At 45.1% G+C, this 18777-nt stretch overlaps 1 protein-coding gene across 1 annotated transcript in view; it reads right to left on the reverse strand.

The window, feature by feature from the left end:
• PPIL2 (peptidylprolyl isomerase like 2) overlaps positions 1 to 18777 on the reverse strand; it is a 160706-nt gene that overhangs the window by 125369 nt on the left and 16560 nt on the right. The window lies entirely within an intron of this gene.

Genomic DNA, 18777 nt, shown 5'->3' on the forward strand with positions numbered 1-18777 from the left:
ACAACCCAAACGTTACATCGAAGGATGCTCTCCTTTAGAGAGACCTCTTGAAATATTGAAAAATCTCAGTAAAGGTCAGATTAAAGAAGATTTAAAAGCGATACAGTCCCCTTCTACTCTCTAAAAAGGAAAGCACGCTATATTTGAACAAAGCAAGGAACTGCAGCTCAAACAGAAGGAGCCCACAGACAGACAGCATACTCATGATTTAGAATCCAAGCTGTTGTGCTACACTGCATTTCTGCAGTATTTTGAATTTTCTAATTCCACCTAGAGTCAATCAGCACAAGCAAAAGTTGTAGCACATAATGTACTTGGACTAATCAAATTATGTCCTTACAAGCACTATCCTGGCCTCAGGCTCTTAACCAGTATCCCAGGAGACAGTTCAGCGCCACAGGTCACATCGTTTGGATAAGAGCACATAAATAATTTATTCTTGATAAAGGTTTCTTTGTTGCAAGACCTATTGTCAGTTTGCAAAAATAATACTACTTATAGCATTCACAAGTAATGTCTCCATTTGTAATATCAAGCCAAAAAGATGCGATTGACTTGAATGTATGCAACTGATCCAGCCGCACTAAATTGCAAAACCTCGGAATCAAGAAGAGACTAATTCACACAAGTTATATATTGCCCTCACAAAATCTATATTATAAGACTATTGTTACAGTTGACAAATCAAGCTCTCAAAAAAGTTATAAAATGCCAGATTTAAGGTGGCTTGTTCACTGGTTCTGTTTCAGTCTCCTCCCTACAGAATTCCTCATCTGATTTCAGCTCCTAGTCTTCCCCCCATCTTCCTCCTACTCCCAGTTTCCTTGCCCAATCATTCCCAGTCTCCCCACACCATAACTCCTACTGCCAGTTTCCCCAACCTCCCTCCACTAGCTTTCAGTCCCAGTGACTACCCCATAAGCTTGCTGTCCCGATTTGCTCTACCCACAGGATCAGTTCTTGTCCCTTCTACATTCAAATTGGGTAGCTTCCTCCTCCACACTGCCTGGACCCAGCAGGGAGGCAGTGAGAGCACAAAAGAGACTCCCTGCCAGAACCTGATACAATCTATAGGACCCAGACCTAAAACTGAAGCTAGTCTGGCTTTGTTCTAGTGATGTAACAGCAAACAACTAAATGATTAACCAGTAAGTGGGTGCTTATTGGTTAACGTTATTGACTACATGCATCATTCTCCCCCCCTCCCATCCCGACTAATTTTTTAGCAGGCTGGTTGACAGGCTGGCTCAGTTCCAGCTCATGTTGGGACCCGACATCAACCCCCACACTGACTCTTTCTGCTTAAAATGCAAAACTGCAGTGGGGGTTGACGCCAGGTCTTGGCATAGGCTGGGACTGAGGCAGCCTGCCCACACACTGGCTCTTAGTGCTGGGACCTGGCATCAATCCCCACTGCAGCTCTGCAATACAAGTGCTTATACTGCAAAGCCGCAGCAGGGGTTGATGCGGGGTCCTGGCATGAGCCAGGACTGAGCCAGCTAGACTGCATGCCGGCTCTTAGTGCATCAATCCCTTCTAGAGCTCTGCACTACAAGCACTAAGAGCCGGTGTACAGGCAGGCTGGCTCAGTCCTGGCTCACGCCAGGATCTGCCTTCAACCCCCAGGCTGGCTCGGAGTGCTTACAGTGCACAGCTGCAGTGGGGGTTTATGCTGTGTCCCAGTGCTAGCCAGGACTGAGCCTGCCTGTCTGCCTATGCACTGGCTTTTAGTGCTGGGACCCAGCATCAACCCCCTCTGCAGCTCTGCAATACTCTGTAGTGCAGAGTAGTAGTTACTGGACCAGGCAGGTACCAGGACTGAGTTGTAGCAGTGCTACTCCTTATCGATTAATCATGTAGTGAACAACATTTTTGTCAACTACACAATTAATGAATTACAAACTTCTCAACATCCCCATTCTGTTCTGGGCTGGAGCATGTGTGCATGAACAAAATCTTTAGGAAATTCAGCCCCTAAAAATTTTTACCAAACTTTTTACAAAGTTTTGCAAGTTGGCCAAATTTGGGTGGCTTTTCAGTGGGAATGAAAAAGGCATATACAGGCAGTCCCCGGGTTACATGGATCCGACTTACATCGGATCCCTACTTACAAACGGGGTGAGGCAACCCCGCACTAGCTGCTTTTCCCCCTAGCAGACCAGGGAGACACGAAGCTAGCGCCCCCCCCCCAGCAGACCAGGGAGACGTGGAGCGGCTTTTCTCAGCAGACACCTCAGCTTGAGAATAAAGGACTGAGGGAAGTGAGGTGTGGGAGAATAAAACTGAGCTCTGGAGAAATGTTTGGTTAGAGTTTCCCCTACAATATGTACCAGTTCCGACTTACATACAAATTCAACTTAAGAACAAATCTACAGTCTCTATCTTGTACGTAACCCGGGGACTGCCTGTAGTTAACTCAAAGACCGCCCTCTGGCAAATTTCAAGACCTTCCCACAAAGCCTACAGGCAGTACAGTTGCCCAAAGAAAAAAAGTCACCACTTTTTTTTTTTTTTAAACAGAGGTAAAACAACATTTTCTACTAATTTCTTTGGAACAGCTGAGCCCACTTTGGTTAAAACCTTCACAAAATAAAATTCAGCATGAGGCAAATATTGTCAGGGAAAATTTCTACCCAAATGATGAATTTGGAAAGATTATAAGCAACTTTAAAAAAAGGGTCTTGTAATGGGAAGTGTTGGGAAATCTTGATACATAGTGATACTCATCTTGCCCATAATATTTGTGTGTGTATATAGACACACAAAAGATATGGTTTACATTGCATTGTAAACCCAGGTTGGGATTATCCACTCCTCCAAACCTGTTCTTTCCAAGCTTGAATTTAGGAATCCATAATGCATTGCTATAACTCATACCTGTACTCACAATATTCTACAGACACAATTTGATTCTGGGAGAGCATCCCAGGGTTCTTAGAACTCTTGCTAACTATATACCGTTATAACCAGGGCTCGCCAAGCCACGGCAAGCCCTTCTCGCCAGCCGCACAGTTCGGCACGCTGCGCATGTGCTGACTGTGCAGCGCCGGCTTCTAATCTACTCACCATGGGCGAGTAGATTACATTAACTGTCGAGCTCTAGTTATAACTATAAGCAGGGCTCGACAATTACAAGCCGGCACAGCTGCCAGTGCAGTCAGTGCATGCGCAGCACGGTCTGCGCATGCGCAGCATGCCGAACCGCATGGCTGGCGAGCGGGGCTCGCCGCTGCTTGGTGAGCCCTGACTATACCTATATAGATGCTCTACAGCAGGACTACCCAACTTTGGAAGCCCTGGGGGGGTCACACTGATACTCACAACATATGCCGAGAGCCACAACTTAAGTGTGGTTGCATGTACATGCAAATATATGCAAACAGCTTCTTTCACACTTACAGGCATGAATACAAAGATTAAGCCTTAAGCTGCGGTGCTGGACAGCACCTCTCAGACTCTGCCCACAAGGCTAAGTAGCCAGCACTTCCCACAATGCCCCAGCATTCCCAGCACCTCCTCCCTGGGGGCTAGAAACACTAACATCTTGTACCCGTCTGTTCCAGCCAGCCCATCTGCTGGTGTCTTTTAGTGCTCATCCCGCCTGGGAGACACCTCACCATTGTGGAGCATGTTCCCTGTGGAAGCCACATTCAAAGGATCTCACTCGCAGGCCGTGTATTGAGCCCTGTGCAAAGCCAAACCACAGTGTGGGCTGTAAACAATGGGCTGTGCGCCGCATGCAGCCTGCAGGCCATGTGTTGAGTAGCCCTGCTCTACAGCATGGCATACTGAGGGAATCTGCCCATCCTGTAGCAACTGACCAGAAGTGCTCTTAGCTTGTCAGAATCCCCAATGGATCTGCACACTTCCTCAAATGGAATCTGCAACATGGAGCTAGCATGAGTGAAAGAAATCTCTCCCTATACACACATGCACACGCACACACTCTGTCTCTCTTGAGTTCAGACAGGTACATCTGAGTATAAAGGAACCATCTAGGACTAACATTTAGTGTCTGTTAAGCACTGTTAACAGGGAGAGATAGCTTTGTAAATGCCTAAAGACTATATAGTGATTAGCCTCTTCTTCCACCTCAAGTACCCTACATACAAGTGGCATATGTTCCCTTAAAATGTGGGGCCAATAAAAAGCAGCAATATGAGAAACCCAAAACAAAGAGGCGTGGCTGGCATTTGACTGACCAGTCTAGTGGAGCACAGGTGTTTTAGAGGTTATGTCTATACCGCATTTTGGACTGAGCACCAGAGAACCTTCCAGAATGGCTGGCAGATTCAGCCTTGCAGGGCTTGTGCTAGTTCTCTAAAAATAACTGAACAGATAGTACTTTGAGGTTGCTGCTTAGGCAGACATTCAGACTCTGAAGACCAACCCCATCCGCCTCAGAACCCAAGCTCCAGCTCAAACTATCACTTCAAAGTGCTGCCTACACAGTTAAATTTAGAGTGCTAAGTCTGTTAACCTAGGCTCAGAGGCTCACTCCAAAACGTGGTGCAGACACACCTTAAGGGATACAACTATTCTGCAATAAAAGACCTGCTGAATGCTTGCAGCTGGCCCAGCTCAACTGACTCAGACTCCCAGGACTTGGGCTGCAGGATGAAAAGATGCAATGTAGATGTTTAGGCTCAGAACTCAGGGTACAATCTGAGCACACGTATTGCAATTCTGAGCACCACAGCCCAAGGTCTGAGTTAACTGCTTCGAGCTCTAAGACTTGGTACCATGGGTATGTTATTGCAATATAGATATACCCTGAAAGACATTGCACACAGGCTCAGATGACAGTGGCCTTGCACCCCATTACTGCCTTCTGTCTGAGTCATGAAGCAACTTCCTGTTAAATTTAGACGGCGGAAAGGAGGCAAGATTATAAACATTCATATACAGGAGGGCTGGGATTATGTTGTGGCAAAACAGCAGATTTTTGTTTTCAAAATCTATTAACTAATCTTCTCCTTTTTCCTCGATTTGTAGTAAAGGCCTGGCTCATTACACAAAGCACTTCTCCAACCTCCAAGACTGAAAGCTCTGGGTCCTTGTCCAGCAACCCTTAATGCAGGAAAATAGTCACCAATGCCTAAAATGGGGTTTCATACCTGAGAAAGCATTTGTAGGATCAGGCCTTCTGTTTATAAACTCTTAACAACTAAAAGTTATGGAGGGGAAGTCCAGCCAGCAAGGCAGTATTTCTAGTAACTAAACTATTTAAATATTTGCATGTGTTATAGGCAGTGCTTGACAAACCGCGGCGAAAGCCGCTCGCCAGCCCCGCACTGTGCATACGCAAAAGCCGCATTGTGCATGTGCACACCGCTAGTAAACGGGGCACCAGGCTGAAATCTATTCGCCCCGGGCAAGTAGATCCAATAGATTGTCGAGCCCTGGTCATAGGGATATGAATGACTAGTTGACTATCCAATAAGCAAATGCTTATCAGACAGTCAACATGCTAGTCCACTAGTCATTCCCCCCACCCTTGCTGCCTCTATCAGAAAGTGGCAGCAAGGGCAGGGAAAAAAGGGGCTGCTTCAAAGTGATAGTGCTGCGTGGAGCCCTGGGCCTACGCAGTGCTGCCACTTTGAAATGCTGCGTGCAGCCCAGGGCCAGCTGGGAGTCCCCAGCTGGTCGGGGCTGGATGCGGCATTTCAAAGCAGCAATACCACATGGAGCCCGGGGTCAGCTGGGGACTCCTCTACTGACCCTGGGCTCCATGCGCACTGCTGCTTTCAAACACTGTGGGGAACACAGGCCAGTGGGGGATTGCTTGAGTCCTCCGCTGACCCCATGGTCCCCGCAGAACTTTTGCCTTTGAAGTGTAGCAACAGCCTTGGGACTGTTGCTACTCTTCAAAGGCAGAAGCGTCCTTATCAACTAATTGAATAGTCAAGGCAAATTGCATAGACTATTCAATTAGCCAGTTAATTGAAATTTTACATCCCTAATGTGTCACACTGAAAATGTACTCCCTTTGTACCTATTCACCACTAAAAGTCCTATTTTCACCACCTCCTACTTTCAATAGCAATATATGTTTTTGTGGAAAATGATCATTATGCAAAAAGCAGAGAACTTAAGACTTCAGATGGAGAAGCGCAGAAAAAGTGGGGGACTTCTTAAAGGGGTAAAAATACCTGTTTTCATGCATATCATATCATAATAAGGCACAACAGAGAACTAAAGTGCAAAAAATATGGAGGAGGAGCAAGAGTTTCTAAATCTATTATTTTTCAAAAATTCATGTCAAGTCTAAGTAACTTCAATGAAAATGTAATTCAGAAAAGAAAAAGAAAAGTTGTTCTTTTTAATAAATCTGTTTGAAATTTTAAATATATCACCAAATCTTGAATCCAAAATTAAATTTATGTCATAACCAGGGCTTGACAAATCTGCATACCTACTCGCCTGTGGCGAGTAGATTTCAGCCGGTCGCCCCGTTCACTGGCACATGCGCTGTACAGAGCTGGCGAGGGGGTTTTCACCGCAGTCGTCAAGCCTGGGTCAAAACCATTTTCTCAGGCAGCAACAGCAGCTTGTATTATTTTAGGAGAAACTATGATGTACTAGTACTGGAAAGCAAGATTGAGACACGTAATGTAAGATGACAAACAACAACAAAGTTTAGAAAAATTATTTGAGCTTTCCCTGCAGCTGACTCCTTCCCTTCCAACAAAGGGAATCAGGCTACTTTTGGCCATGACCTACTTTCTAGCAAGCATTTACAAGCCCCACTACAGAGTTTTCTCTAATCTGTCAGCTGACACAATCCATTCCCCCTGAGATGTGGACCAGCAGCTTTTAGATGAAGTATGCTGATTGTTCAAAGTTAAACCACCCTTTGTCACTGATGCATGTGAACTGTGAAGATATGATCTATAATCCCTGTGCATCAATTAGTTACACACTCTGAATCCCTTTGGTCTGTGTCAACATGGTCTTCACTCCCATGTTAAAGACTTGCTGCTAATGAGATGTTGACTCTGTTGGATAAATACCCATCTGAAAAACCAATCAAAACAGACTTAGTTGTACTTCAGTCTCTCATGGATAATGGTGGTGGAGACCAGCAAGAGTTCTGCTTACTAAATGTAGAACTTTCCAGATTTCTTAGCTGAGTTAATGTTAAAAAATCATAGTCACTTAGTAATCAGAAGTTTTACCTAATAGCATATGGCAGAAAAGTACGAAAAAAACCCACACCTGATGCCATCAAGGACAAAAAGCTCTGCAAATTCATCTGTGATGGCAAGGTCAATGAAGAGTGAGAAGCATCAGATGCTGAACTGGCCACCACAGACAAACCCTGTAGCATAATGGACAAGGTACCATAACCAAGAGACTTTGACCCGACTAGGCTGAGATCCACCAAAACAGGATTCTTGAGATGGAAGAAAAAACAGATATAAAACAGAAATGGACGTATGCCTTATCTACCCACTGCTGAATTTCTGTCGGCATCTTTACTTACACTTCAGGTTCTCTTGGTTTCCCATCTCTGAACTTCAAGAAGCAACAGCAACATCACTTCTCCAGTCACTGAACATTCAAGAAAAATGCAGATGATGTTGCTTGGCTGTTCTAGGGCAGAGCAGCAGCCATATTGAGTACTTAACATTTTAAAATGAATTTAATGCTACTGAAAGGTGCCACATTAACAGCCTTGTAGACCAAAGTCTTCAGAGAGTGCACACAATAGACACACCTTTGGAAACAGAAGTGCAAGCCTAGACCCAGGTAAGCTGAACCAGTACACCTCAAAGCTGTCTTAGAATGATCAGGTCTAGGGGTGATAAGACAGTTCAGTCACCAGACCCATTCAAGCTACAGCTACTCTGTAGAAACGAGTGCCAGCTGTGATGGTATTTATCACATGGACAATTATCTACCCAAAGCTAGAGCAATACCATCAATGCATTTTCACAGGTCAAACAACACCCTTTATTGATAATGACATTCATTCACCACAAAGCAGACCCAAATTTGGGCTGTTAGCTTGAAAAGGAAAAGGGGCATATCTCATTAGCAACTTCAAGGCTTTCACATCCCAATAGAAAACATTCAATTACACTGATACTCCACACTATTCAGTAGGAAAATTAGATATCATTTAATTCAACAATTGTGTAACCACACAGAATTTTAGCAGTTTCATGTTTCTTCTATAGTCCCTGGGGGTTGGGCCAGCAGCCAGTATGCTCTGAGACCCAATCCTGAGGAGCCACCTGTGCCCTTGCGCTGCTGCCTCTATATCAGAGACAGCAGAGCAGTGTGGTAGGCAGGAGCCAGTCCATGATGGGAGCTGGTTTAACAACTGGCTCCCCATGAAGACAGGCTCCAGCCTGCTGCCCCACGCTGCTGCCTCTGATACAGGGGCAGCAGCACAAGTTGGCAGCAGTCTTGGTCTGCAGGGGGCCCAAGCTCTGCCAACCCATGGAACAGCCTTTGTTCATGTTGAGCCCAGGCCCACTGAGGACAGAGGCTGCGCTGGCATCTTGTCTGCCCTTCCTACACTGCTGCCTCTGATACAGAGATGGCAGTGCAGGGATGGGTGGTAGGTTCCATGAATCTGGCACTTAGGGGGAAACTGGTTTTTAAGCCAGCTCCTCCCCAAGTTCCAGCTCCTGCCTTCTTCTCTCTGCCTCTGTGGGAGGCAGCTCTGCAGAGCCAGCATGTGCGGAAAGCCGACATAAAGGACAGCTCCCATCTATCTGTTCCCTTACCTCCTGCACTACTGGGCGGGAGAGCAGCTCTACAAAGCCGGGGCTCTGGGGGCACTGGCTTAAAAACCTGCTTCCTACAGGCACCGTCTCCCATTTTCCCACCCCTGCTGCCTCTGTTACAGATGCAGCAAGGGGAGGGGAGTGTGGGGTACCTGATTGGATTAAACAATAAGCTCAGGCTTATTGGTTAATCGTTTACATCAGGGCTACTCAATGCATGGCCAACGGGCTGCATGCAGCCAGCAGCCTCTTTGTTTGTAGCCGACAGTGCAGTTTGGATTCACGCTGGGCTCAACATGCAGCCCACAGGCGGGATTCTTTGAACATGGCCTCCCCTGGGAACACACTCCACAATGGCAAATCAATAGAATGGTCTTCTGTTGATATGCATTTTAGTAGTTAAATTCCTGGACTGTCATTGCTCATTAAAAGGGCAGTCATATATGTGGAAATCGGGTAAATATTGCATTTTATTAATATCAGCAGAACTGACTTAAATGGGGCTGCGTGTTGTGTAGTTTTGCCTTAATCTTTGTATTCACGCCCGTCAGTGTGAAAGAAGCTATTGGCATATATCTGAATATATATTTGCATATATATGCCACCACACTTAAGTTGCAACCCATGGAAAGTGCTGAGAGTATTATTGTGGCCCACAGGTCTTTCAAAATTGAGTAACCCTGGTTTATATGACTATATGCTAACATTCCTATTATTCTGATTCCTGTTTTAGGATTGCAAAGATTTGCTTGATAATATAAGCTTGACTCACAGAATATGGCAATAACAAAGCCATAACAAAGGGAAGGTTAATAAAAGATGTCTGGAAAGAGAATGGACAGTATATTTGAATCTCAGAGTTACAAACACCTCTGAAATGGAGGTTGGTCATAACTGGGGCTTGCTGCAGCTTGTCAAGCTGTGGCCAGACAGCCCGCCTCCATCACATCCATCTTATTTGCCTCTCTGAAGCATACAGGGCAGAGAAGGAGCAGTAAAATCAGCATAGTCTATGCTGGCTCATCTGATCCTGAGAAGCTGAAACATAGATATGAGGAGAGAGCGATTAAGGCAATCAGCATAGCCATCAAGCTTTGATCTGCTTTAATGCAAAATCAGGATATGCGAGAGTGCCCGGCTGGCACCTATGTTGATTCGAACACACACACAGTCCCTGGAAGAGGAATTTCCCACTGAGAAAAGAATCCCCAGTAATTCCAATTTAGTTATCTCTCTTACAAGTGTAAATTAAGTTCACAACTCCCTTGTAAGAACTGGTCTCACAAAAGACAGACCAGCCCCATTTGGTATGACAGACAAGAAAGAGAAATACGTGACCCCATGGGTATATAAGATAGGTCCAGCACACACTCACTTTGAGTGTCATTCTACCCTCTACCTGCTGGTCGGGTTAGGTGTTTGACCTCCCGAGGTTCTATGGGGACACCCACCTCGTATTTTCGTCTTTCCTAGGAATTGAGGGACCAGCCCTTGCCTGACATGCTGGAGTCGAGAGGCACAGAAGGGGGTAAAAATGGTACCTGGATGTGGTCCTCTGTCTTAAGTGTACACGTAGAAAGAGTAAGCTGTTACTTGGTACCATTATTTCTATTTTTCTATCTTTATCTTCTTTGTAACCATTTTTAAGATCTATATTTGCTAGTAGTTAAGAAATAGAACAATAGCCATTGCAACCATATGATTTATAAGCTTCTTTAATAAACCTGTAACTGTTTAAGTTTTAACCTGACTCCTTCAGTTGCTGTAATAGAACCAAGCACAATTTAAAAGAACTTCAGCCGGTCTTAAGGGACAGATATAGGGAGCCCTGACCGTCGGCTGACACAAGCCCCGCTCGCCAGTGGTGCGGTTCAGCGCACTGCGCATGCACTAACCGCACTGCGCAGGCTTGTAATTACTTGCCACGGGCGAGTAGATTACACTAATGGTCGAGCCCTGGTCATAACTGAAGAAAATATTATGATTGGTTTTTTTTTTTTTAAAGTTTATAACTGACATGGACTTTCATACAGCTTTGAAACTTCACTAGGCAGAAAAAAATTGCTTTTAAAAAAGTAATTTACATTTAACATAGTACTGCATTGTATTTGCTACTGTTTTTGTGTTTGCTGCTGCCTGATTGTTTATTTCTGGTTCCAAATGAATTGTGTGGTTGACTGGTCAATTCATAATTCTGGTATTTGTAACTGAGGTTCTACTATCTAATACATATTTGAGAGACTTTGTGTCTTGTGAATGAGTGTGTCTGTTCAAGAACTCCTCCTAAAAGGTAAGAGCTAAAACCTCCAAATAACTTAGAGCAACATCAGGGTTTAGTTGTGCCAGGACAAAGGGATGTGCCTGGAATGTGATTGTTTCTCTTCATATGGAAAGAGAGGGTTCTGCTAACAGGGCCAATTTTACTGTATAATGACCACAGGGGAGGGGAAACAAGGGGCCAAAGATGGAGACAGGGATAGCTATGATCCCATTGGGTGGCAGAGGTGGAGAAAGGGACAGCCATCTACTATATATTTCAGAGAGTTTGCCTGTCTGTTCCCCAGCCAGGGGACGTGCACCCCCTCCAACTGGATGAAATGGCTGTGGCCATGGAGACACTTGTCACCTGGCTCCAAAATGCTGCAATGAGAGAGGGCTGGGGTAGTGCTCTCTCCAGGCACCCTGAATACTGAACTCTCAGGCCTTCCCCTTCCCCATCCCAAACCAATAATTTAAATGAAGAAAAACAAAAAAAATTTCAGTTAAGGACACAAGCAATGTCAGGTAAATCTTCTAGTACAATATAAAAGACCAGACCTGAAATTTTAGTGGATGCAGAGATCTATCAACCCTGATACAAAGTATCCAGAGCCAAACCCAGAAGAGTTCATGGAAAATACAGAAACACAGAAGTACTGAAAAGCCATAAGCCTCACATTTTAGTGAAGTCTGGACAAGAGAAGATCAACAGGCAGCCTCATTAGCGAATCTCATCAAAGGCTACAACATTTCATGGCCACCAGTTCTTTCAAGTGCCACAAACACAAAAATGCATCTAATGTACCTGTCTTCCAACAAAACAACAGACAGGAAGGAAAAAGGCCATCTGTTCAGTCTGTAAAATCTAAACGTAAATATTTATTTGCTCTAGGAGAAATAATGCATTAGGAATAATAGGATTCATTTATGTGTTTATGTCTAGAATCAGTCTACTATTTAGCAAAGCTACTTGTCATTCCCCAGATTTACTGCAATTGAGGACAAGGGAAACACAGCAGCTTACTCAGCACCTTGCTGCATTTTTTAAAATTAGCCTCCCTATCCACTGTGAATTTAAATAATGCACTACCTAATATTGATCCCTAGAGAGGAGAAAAACAACCTACCGGTAATTAATCTATGCCCATTTTGAGAAGTGAGAGGGGGTCTGGGAAGGAAGACAGGCAGGGAGAGAAAAACTTTATATATAAATATTTCTAAAGAGTAAAACAATTTTCAAGATAAGGACACAGCCCCCTAAACCTAGGTAGTTTTTAATACCTTTGCTCAAACATGAGATGTTGCAAATCACTATTTCTAATGCTTCAGGGTCACTATCGAGCATTTGTAAATCTCAATTACCCACTGGGGGAAATAAAAAAAACAAATTGAAAGAGCCAGATTAATAGCCAGAAACCATCTACTTCAAGATAGCCTCAAGAAAACCAACAACAGACACCACTTGTCATCACCTATAGCCCCCAACGTAAACCCCTCCAACTCATTATCAATAACCTACAACCTATACTGGAATAGCATACTACACTTTGCAAAGCTCTGGGGGACAGACCCATAGTTTCCTATAGACAACCACCTGACCTCAGAAGGATTCTTACCAACAACCACAGGACATACCACACTGATACCAACCCTGAAACTTGCCCTTGCAACAAACCCCATTGCCAACTTTGTCCACATATTTACTCTGGTGACACTATCACTGGACCTAACCATGTCAGTTATATGATGAAGAACACATATCCCTGTTAATCCAGAAATATAATTTATGCCATCATGTGCCAACAGTGTCTTTCTGTTATGTATATTTGACGGACTTCTCAGACACTTCACCAAAGAATTAATGCCCACAAATCAGACATCTTCACAAGGAAAAATCAGTTGCTCTTCATTTCCACCTACCTAGATATAGTCTAACGACCTTACTACATGCATCTTACTTCAAAGAGACTTTGACACCAGATTATAGAGGGAAACTTCAGAACTTTCTTTCATGCTTAAATTTGACACTTTACAAATGGGCCTTAACAAAGATGCTAATTACCTTAACCATTACAAAGATAGCTTCCCCACATATCACCCCAATTAGCCATTCACTGACTCAAATAGCTAATCCCTTCCATTCTCTCCCTCACTGCACCTTCTGTACTAAATCTGATTTGTCAGTTTAATAATGTGCTCACTTTTTTCCATTGTATTCCTTTGGTATATATATTGTCATGACAATTCTCTTCCAGAATATGATCTGAGGAAGTGGGTCTGGCCCACGAAAGCTCATCACCTATTAAACCATCTTGTTAGTCTTTAAAGTGCTACATTAGTTTTTCCTTTTGTTTTAGCACGATCAGACTAAAATGGCTACCTCTCTATTACAAATAGCCATAAACATGCTATTTTTCACAGACCTGAAGAAGAGCTTTCTGTAGCTCCAGTGCTTGTTTCTTTCACCAGTTGACCCTAAGATCCTAATTAAATATATTAGCTCTCCATCTTCTATTACTACAGATGGAACAGTCTTTATTTTTGTGTTTCTACAGCACCTATTGCAAGAGAAGTATCCCAGACATTAGTCTAATACAAATAGTAAATATTTAAACTGTCAATCTTGCAGTAACTTAACCTTTGGGAATCTTTTTAAATAGATGTCTAATTTGATATGAATTTTTAAGCAATTTCTAGTAGCTCTCTTTTAACACTCAAGGCATTTTGTGGCTGTTCAGTTAACACCTACTGGTTTGTGTCATAAAAAAAATCAGATATTTAAGGATCAAGACAATCAGAGGCAGGGTTAATTCATCCAAAATAATTCCTTAGCAGTTGAAGATTTCCTTGTACATTATGTAAAAGCATCCTTGTTGATACTTTTCCAGTGTCACATTTCAGCTCAGTTCTTCATTGCGATATATGGTGTGTGTTATGAAGAAACTAAAAGAATGAAGCAAGATAGAATGCTTTATGGGGACTGCCTGCTGTTCCAACAAATATAGAGAGGGATCCCAAGACTGTTCTGAGATGTGCATGGACATATTAGCAAAACAAAAGCTTAGCCTTTTGTCACAAAATTAATACAATTTTGACTGAGATCTACTAACTTTCTGAATCAAATAAAGCTATAAGGAAAATGTTGCCCAAGCATTACACATTAGTTTACCTTGCTGAAAAGGGCTTCATTGAAACTTGGCACACAAAATAGCCACAAGTTCCTGTAAATTCATGCTCAAGATATTTAAGCCTGAGGCCTCTTACCCTCTCTAATTGTATACACCTCTGGAGAGATCTATTCATAGTTCAGTACAGGTTGCACCTCTAAAATCTGAGATTCTCTGGTCCAGTAACATCTGCGGTCTGGAATGACCACAGGTGTTCCAGGATCAGAGATCCTCAGAGCTGCAGGCCAATGGGGGCCCAGCTAGTGAGCGGCTCAACTGTACTGCGAGGGGAAGGAGGTGAGAGCCAGCATACAGCTCAGTTTGGCTACAAGAGGGCCTAGAGATGTGCAGCTCATCTGGGCTGCAAAAGTGAAGGAGATGGCAGCGCGGGGAGCCAGTATGTAGCTCAGCTGGACTGAGCACATGGCTCAGCTGTGCATGGAGCAGAACAGTAGCTGGCACGCAGCTCAGCTGGGCTGAGGGGGCATGAGCTAGTAAGTGGCTCAACTGAGCTTGAGGGGGGAGGAAGCCAGGAACCCGGTGAGGGGGGGCCTAAAATGACCTCCCATGATCCAAAAAAATCCCTTAACCAGGACCAGTCAGGTCCTGGACCAAGGAGGTCCAACTTGTATAGGAAAACTGTTCCCTTATGAAATACTGCTGCAAGCACAGGCCATGAGAATGCTCAGCAGTGTGAACAGAAGGCTTATTCTTATCTACAAAACAGTGCTTCTGAAAATACCCAAAGGGAGAACTACTGTGAGAAATCAGACTGTTTGGCAATCATGTGCTGACAGGCACTGGGTAGTATCTTTACAATATCCCAGTAGATAATTTTCAACCTTTTTTTCCTATCCTACACAAATCAAGTAGCCACCAAACTGATATGCTTATGACCATTCTCCTTTCCTCCCTTTTTCTGAAATGCATAAAAGCCACAGTCTAGACACACCAGACTTAAATCAGGTCTTTATAGGGCAATTTCCACTAACACAGCTCCTTTGAGAAAGGTAACTGATCTCTGCTTTTTAATAAGCTATTCTACATGTATATATTTTTCTGTATATTTGTCTTCACTGAATCTTTTATTAGGACTAATGAGCTTTCTTGGGCAATAGGGCCACTTCAGATCAAAGGAAATGGGTTTTGTCCACGAAAATTCATGATATATATTAGGTCTGTCAACTAACATACATTGAGCTCTGCGATTAACACAGAGCATAATTAACATGTTAATTTTTTAACACGTTTCAAAGGGGCAGAGAAAGCAGAGCCTGGGATCAGCTGGGGAGTCCCATGAGCTTCCAAAGCACTGCCCCTTTGAAATGCTGGGACTGCGATTCAAAAGGACAGCACTGCATGGAGCCGGGGTCAGCTGGGGACGCCAGCTAATCCCAGGCTCCCATGGTGCTGCCCCTTTGAAATGCCACGGCAGCAGCACTGCAGAGTCCCAGTCTCTACCATGGCGTTGCCCTTTGTTTCAAAGGAGCAGCGCCGCACGGCTAATCCCGGACTCCCGTGGCACTGCCCCTATAAAACACTCCGGCAAAGCAGCAGCGCAATTCGGAGCTCAGGGTCAGCTGGAGGCTTATTGTTTAACAGCGCAATTAATCACACTCAATTTTTTTAATTGTGCGATTCATCACTATTCATTTTTTAATTGTACAATTAATTGCAATTTTTTAATCACTTGACAGACCTACTATATATACATTTTGTTAGTCTTTAAGGTGGCCCAAGACTACTAAGTTTTAAAGTTACAGACTAACATGGCTATCCCTCTGAGACTATTAGAACTAAAACAGCCCAAGAAACTCCTTTGCTTCTAGTTTACCAAAGGAATATCAAGGTTCAGCTGGTGTGACTTCTATACCTTCAAAATTCAACTGAAACTTGCACAAGTCAAATAAAGTCAACACCTTTGCATTCTAGAGCCACAATGCATCATCAACATGGATCCTTGAAAAACATCCATCAGAGCCCATAACTTCAGATTTTCCCTTTAGTTGGGCTCCAGGCATACGAAACCTGATAAAGATACTATTTTTCCAGACTTGAAGAAGAGCTTTGTGTAATTCAAAAGCATGTACAACGAGAAGTCCTGTGGCACCTTATAGACTAACAGATATAGTGGAGCATAAGCTTTCATGGGCGAAGATCCACTTCGTCAGATGCATGTCATCTGTATGTGATCTGAAGAAGTGGAACTTTACCCACAAAAGCTTACGCTCCAATAAATCTGTTAGTCTATAAGGTGCCACAAGACTTCTTGTTGTTCTTGCAGATTCAGACTAATATGGCTACCCCTCTGATACTTGTCAAAAGCTTGTATCTTTCACCAAAAAGAAGATGGTCCCATATAAGATATTTTATTGCACCTATGAAGGGTGGAACCATTTTCAAATACCAATGGAGAAAGTACTCCACTACCAATGGAAGTTACTGTTCTCTCACAGGCTGTCGGGATATTTTTGATCATTTGGATTTCTGACCCTGTCCTCTGGTACGGGCAGTGAGGTATGGGCAGCACTCCTTAATTTGTCATGTTAAAAGAACTGTAGTATCTGATCAACGCGATTATACCCCCTAAGATCCTGGCACTCCAGACACAGAAACCTAATGTGTAGATAGCCTAAATGCAGGAGGTCCCACAGGCTCTCCATCTGATACTTTACTTCAGGGATGGCTAACCTGCGGCTTGCAAGCGATATGCAGCTCTTTGATGAAAAAATTGTGGCTCCCGATTACATTTTTTTATTAAAAAATTATCGTCAGGCTAGCCACTCCGCACAAGGTTGCTCATGGCCAGGCCACTCTGAGCTGCATTCGAGTACATGCTCGCCACCACCACTCTGCTCATACTCACGTCCCCCTTATCCCGCCCCTCACGCTTGGCATCTCAGCCAGAGAGTGCTCACAGTTAGCCCTCTGCACTCGTTGTCCCAGCCAGCGCATGCTAAAGGCCAGCCTCTCAGTGCACGTGCCCTGTGCCTGTAGGGAGAGGTGTATGGTGCTAGTGGCAGCAGCAGCGACAGCAGCTCCAGTTCCGGGACCCAGGTTAGAGTGAGGGGGTTGCCTGGCTCGGGGGGGGGGGGGGGGGAGAGGGAAGGGGAGGGAGATTAGAATAGAGTGGTGGGTGACTGGCTCGGGGGGAGGGGCGGGGAGTTATAGGGTTGGCAGGGGGTGTGCATGGCGTCCCAGCCAGTGCGCGCTACAGGCCTGCCACTCAGAGCATGTGCTCCGTGCCCAGGACCAGGGGACGTTGGCGCCAGAGGAGGAGTGCGGCAGCTGTTGTGCGCCGGGGGAGGAGGAGTTGGCCCATGGCTTTTTATGGAAGGCTGGTAGGGATTGGTTTTTCCCTCAACGAAAATTTGGTTCGAACTGGACCCCGCATTTCCTAAAGCCAGCCCTGTCCGTGCCTGGAGGGAGAGGAGTGTGGTAGCACCAGCTCCCGCTCTGGGACACTGGTTAGAATGGGCAGGGGAGGTTAGGGAGAGTACCTGGCTGGGGGGAGGGGAGGAAAGGACAGGGCATGGGGATTGGCCTGGGGGGGGGGGGGGCAGAGAGAGTAGTACCCCTGGGACTGCATGCCATCTCCAACTTCCCAGGAAGCACAAAGTTGTCATGGAGAGCAGAGGAAGAGCACGTGCTTCCTGAGAGGCTGGAGCTGGCATGCAGTCTCAGGACAACCTGCTTCCCCCCCTCCCGCCCACACACCTCCACACACACCTCGTGCAGGCAAGCAGCAGGGGGGAGGAAGTCCCCGGCCCAGCGAAAGACCCGGTGTTTCAGGAAGCATGCCAGCTGTTTATGGAAGGAGGAAGGGAGGAGAGAGGAGGGGAAGAGCAGCCCGCGTGCTTCCTTACACCTGGGTACCCCCGAGCTGTCCCTGTCCCCATCCCCTCCCACAGCCAACCCTCCTCCTCACCACCAGCACCCTGCCACCTGCACCATTACCTTCTCCCAGAACTCTGACCCCTGCCCCCACCAGCACAGTTGGGGCCACATTAGTGAGGCTCGGAGTTTTTTGGAAGGGTTGTTTTTTGCATCTCTCGTGTGGTCCTGAGTGACTTCTCTGAGGGTCAGTGACCCGACTCGTAACAGGTTCCCCGTCCCTCTCATAAATAAAAACAATGCTGACACATTTTGTGTTTGACATAATATTTTATTTAAAAATGAAGCCTGGCCAAGAAACCCTCAATTGGGGCCAAGCCCCTATCTGGCTGCAGCATCATAACACTCCTGCAACCCCCCCTAACCCAAACCTGAGCTTATCACACACTGGAACTCCCTGTCCTGAGCCTCTCTCATCCCCAAACTCATGCACCCCCACATCCCCAGTCTTCATCACAACACTCCTGCACCATCCATATGCTGCAAATCTATGACCTGAGCCCCTCACACTTCCAACCTCCCTTCCCTGAACTCTTGATACACCCCCACCCCTCACAGTCACAAGCCTGTGGCTTGCTCAGCACCCCAATCTCCTCCTGGCCCTAACACTTCCCCGACCCTAAAACTATCAGAGCCCCCCCTGAGCCAGTATCCTCTTCTCTACTTCCTCCTGCACCTAAATTCCCTCCTAAAGCTTGCCCCTCTCACTTCTTCCCTTT

Source organism: Pelodiscus sinensis, chromosome Z (assembly GCF_052426305.1).
Source record: "Pelodiscus sinensis isolate ZL-2025 chromosome Z, ASM5242630v1, whole genome shotgun sequence".
NCBI lineage: Eukaryota > Metazoa > Chordata > Testudines > Trionychidae > Pelodiscus > Pelodiscus sinensis.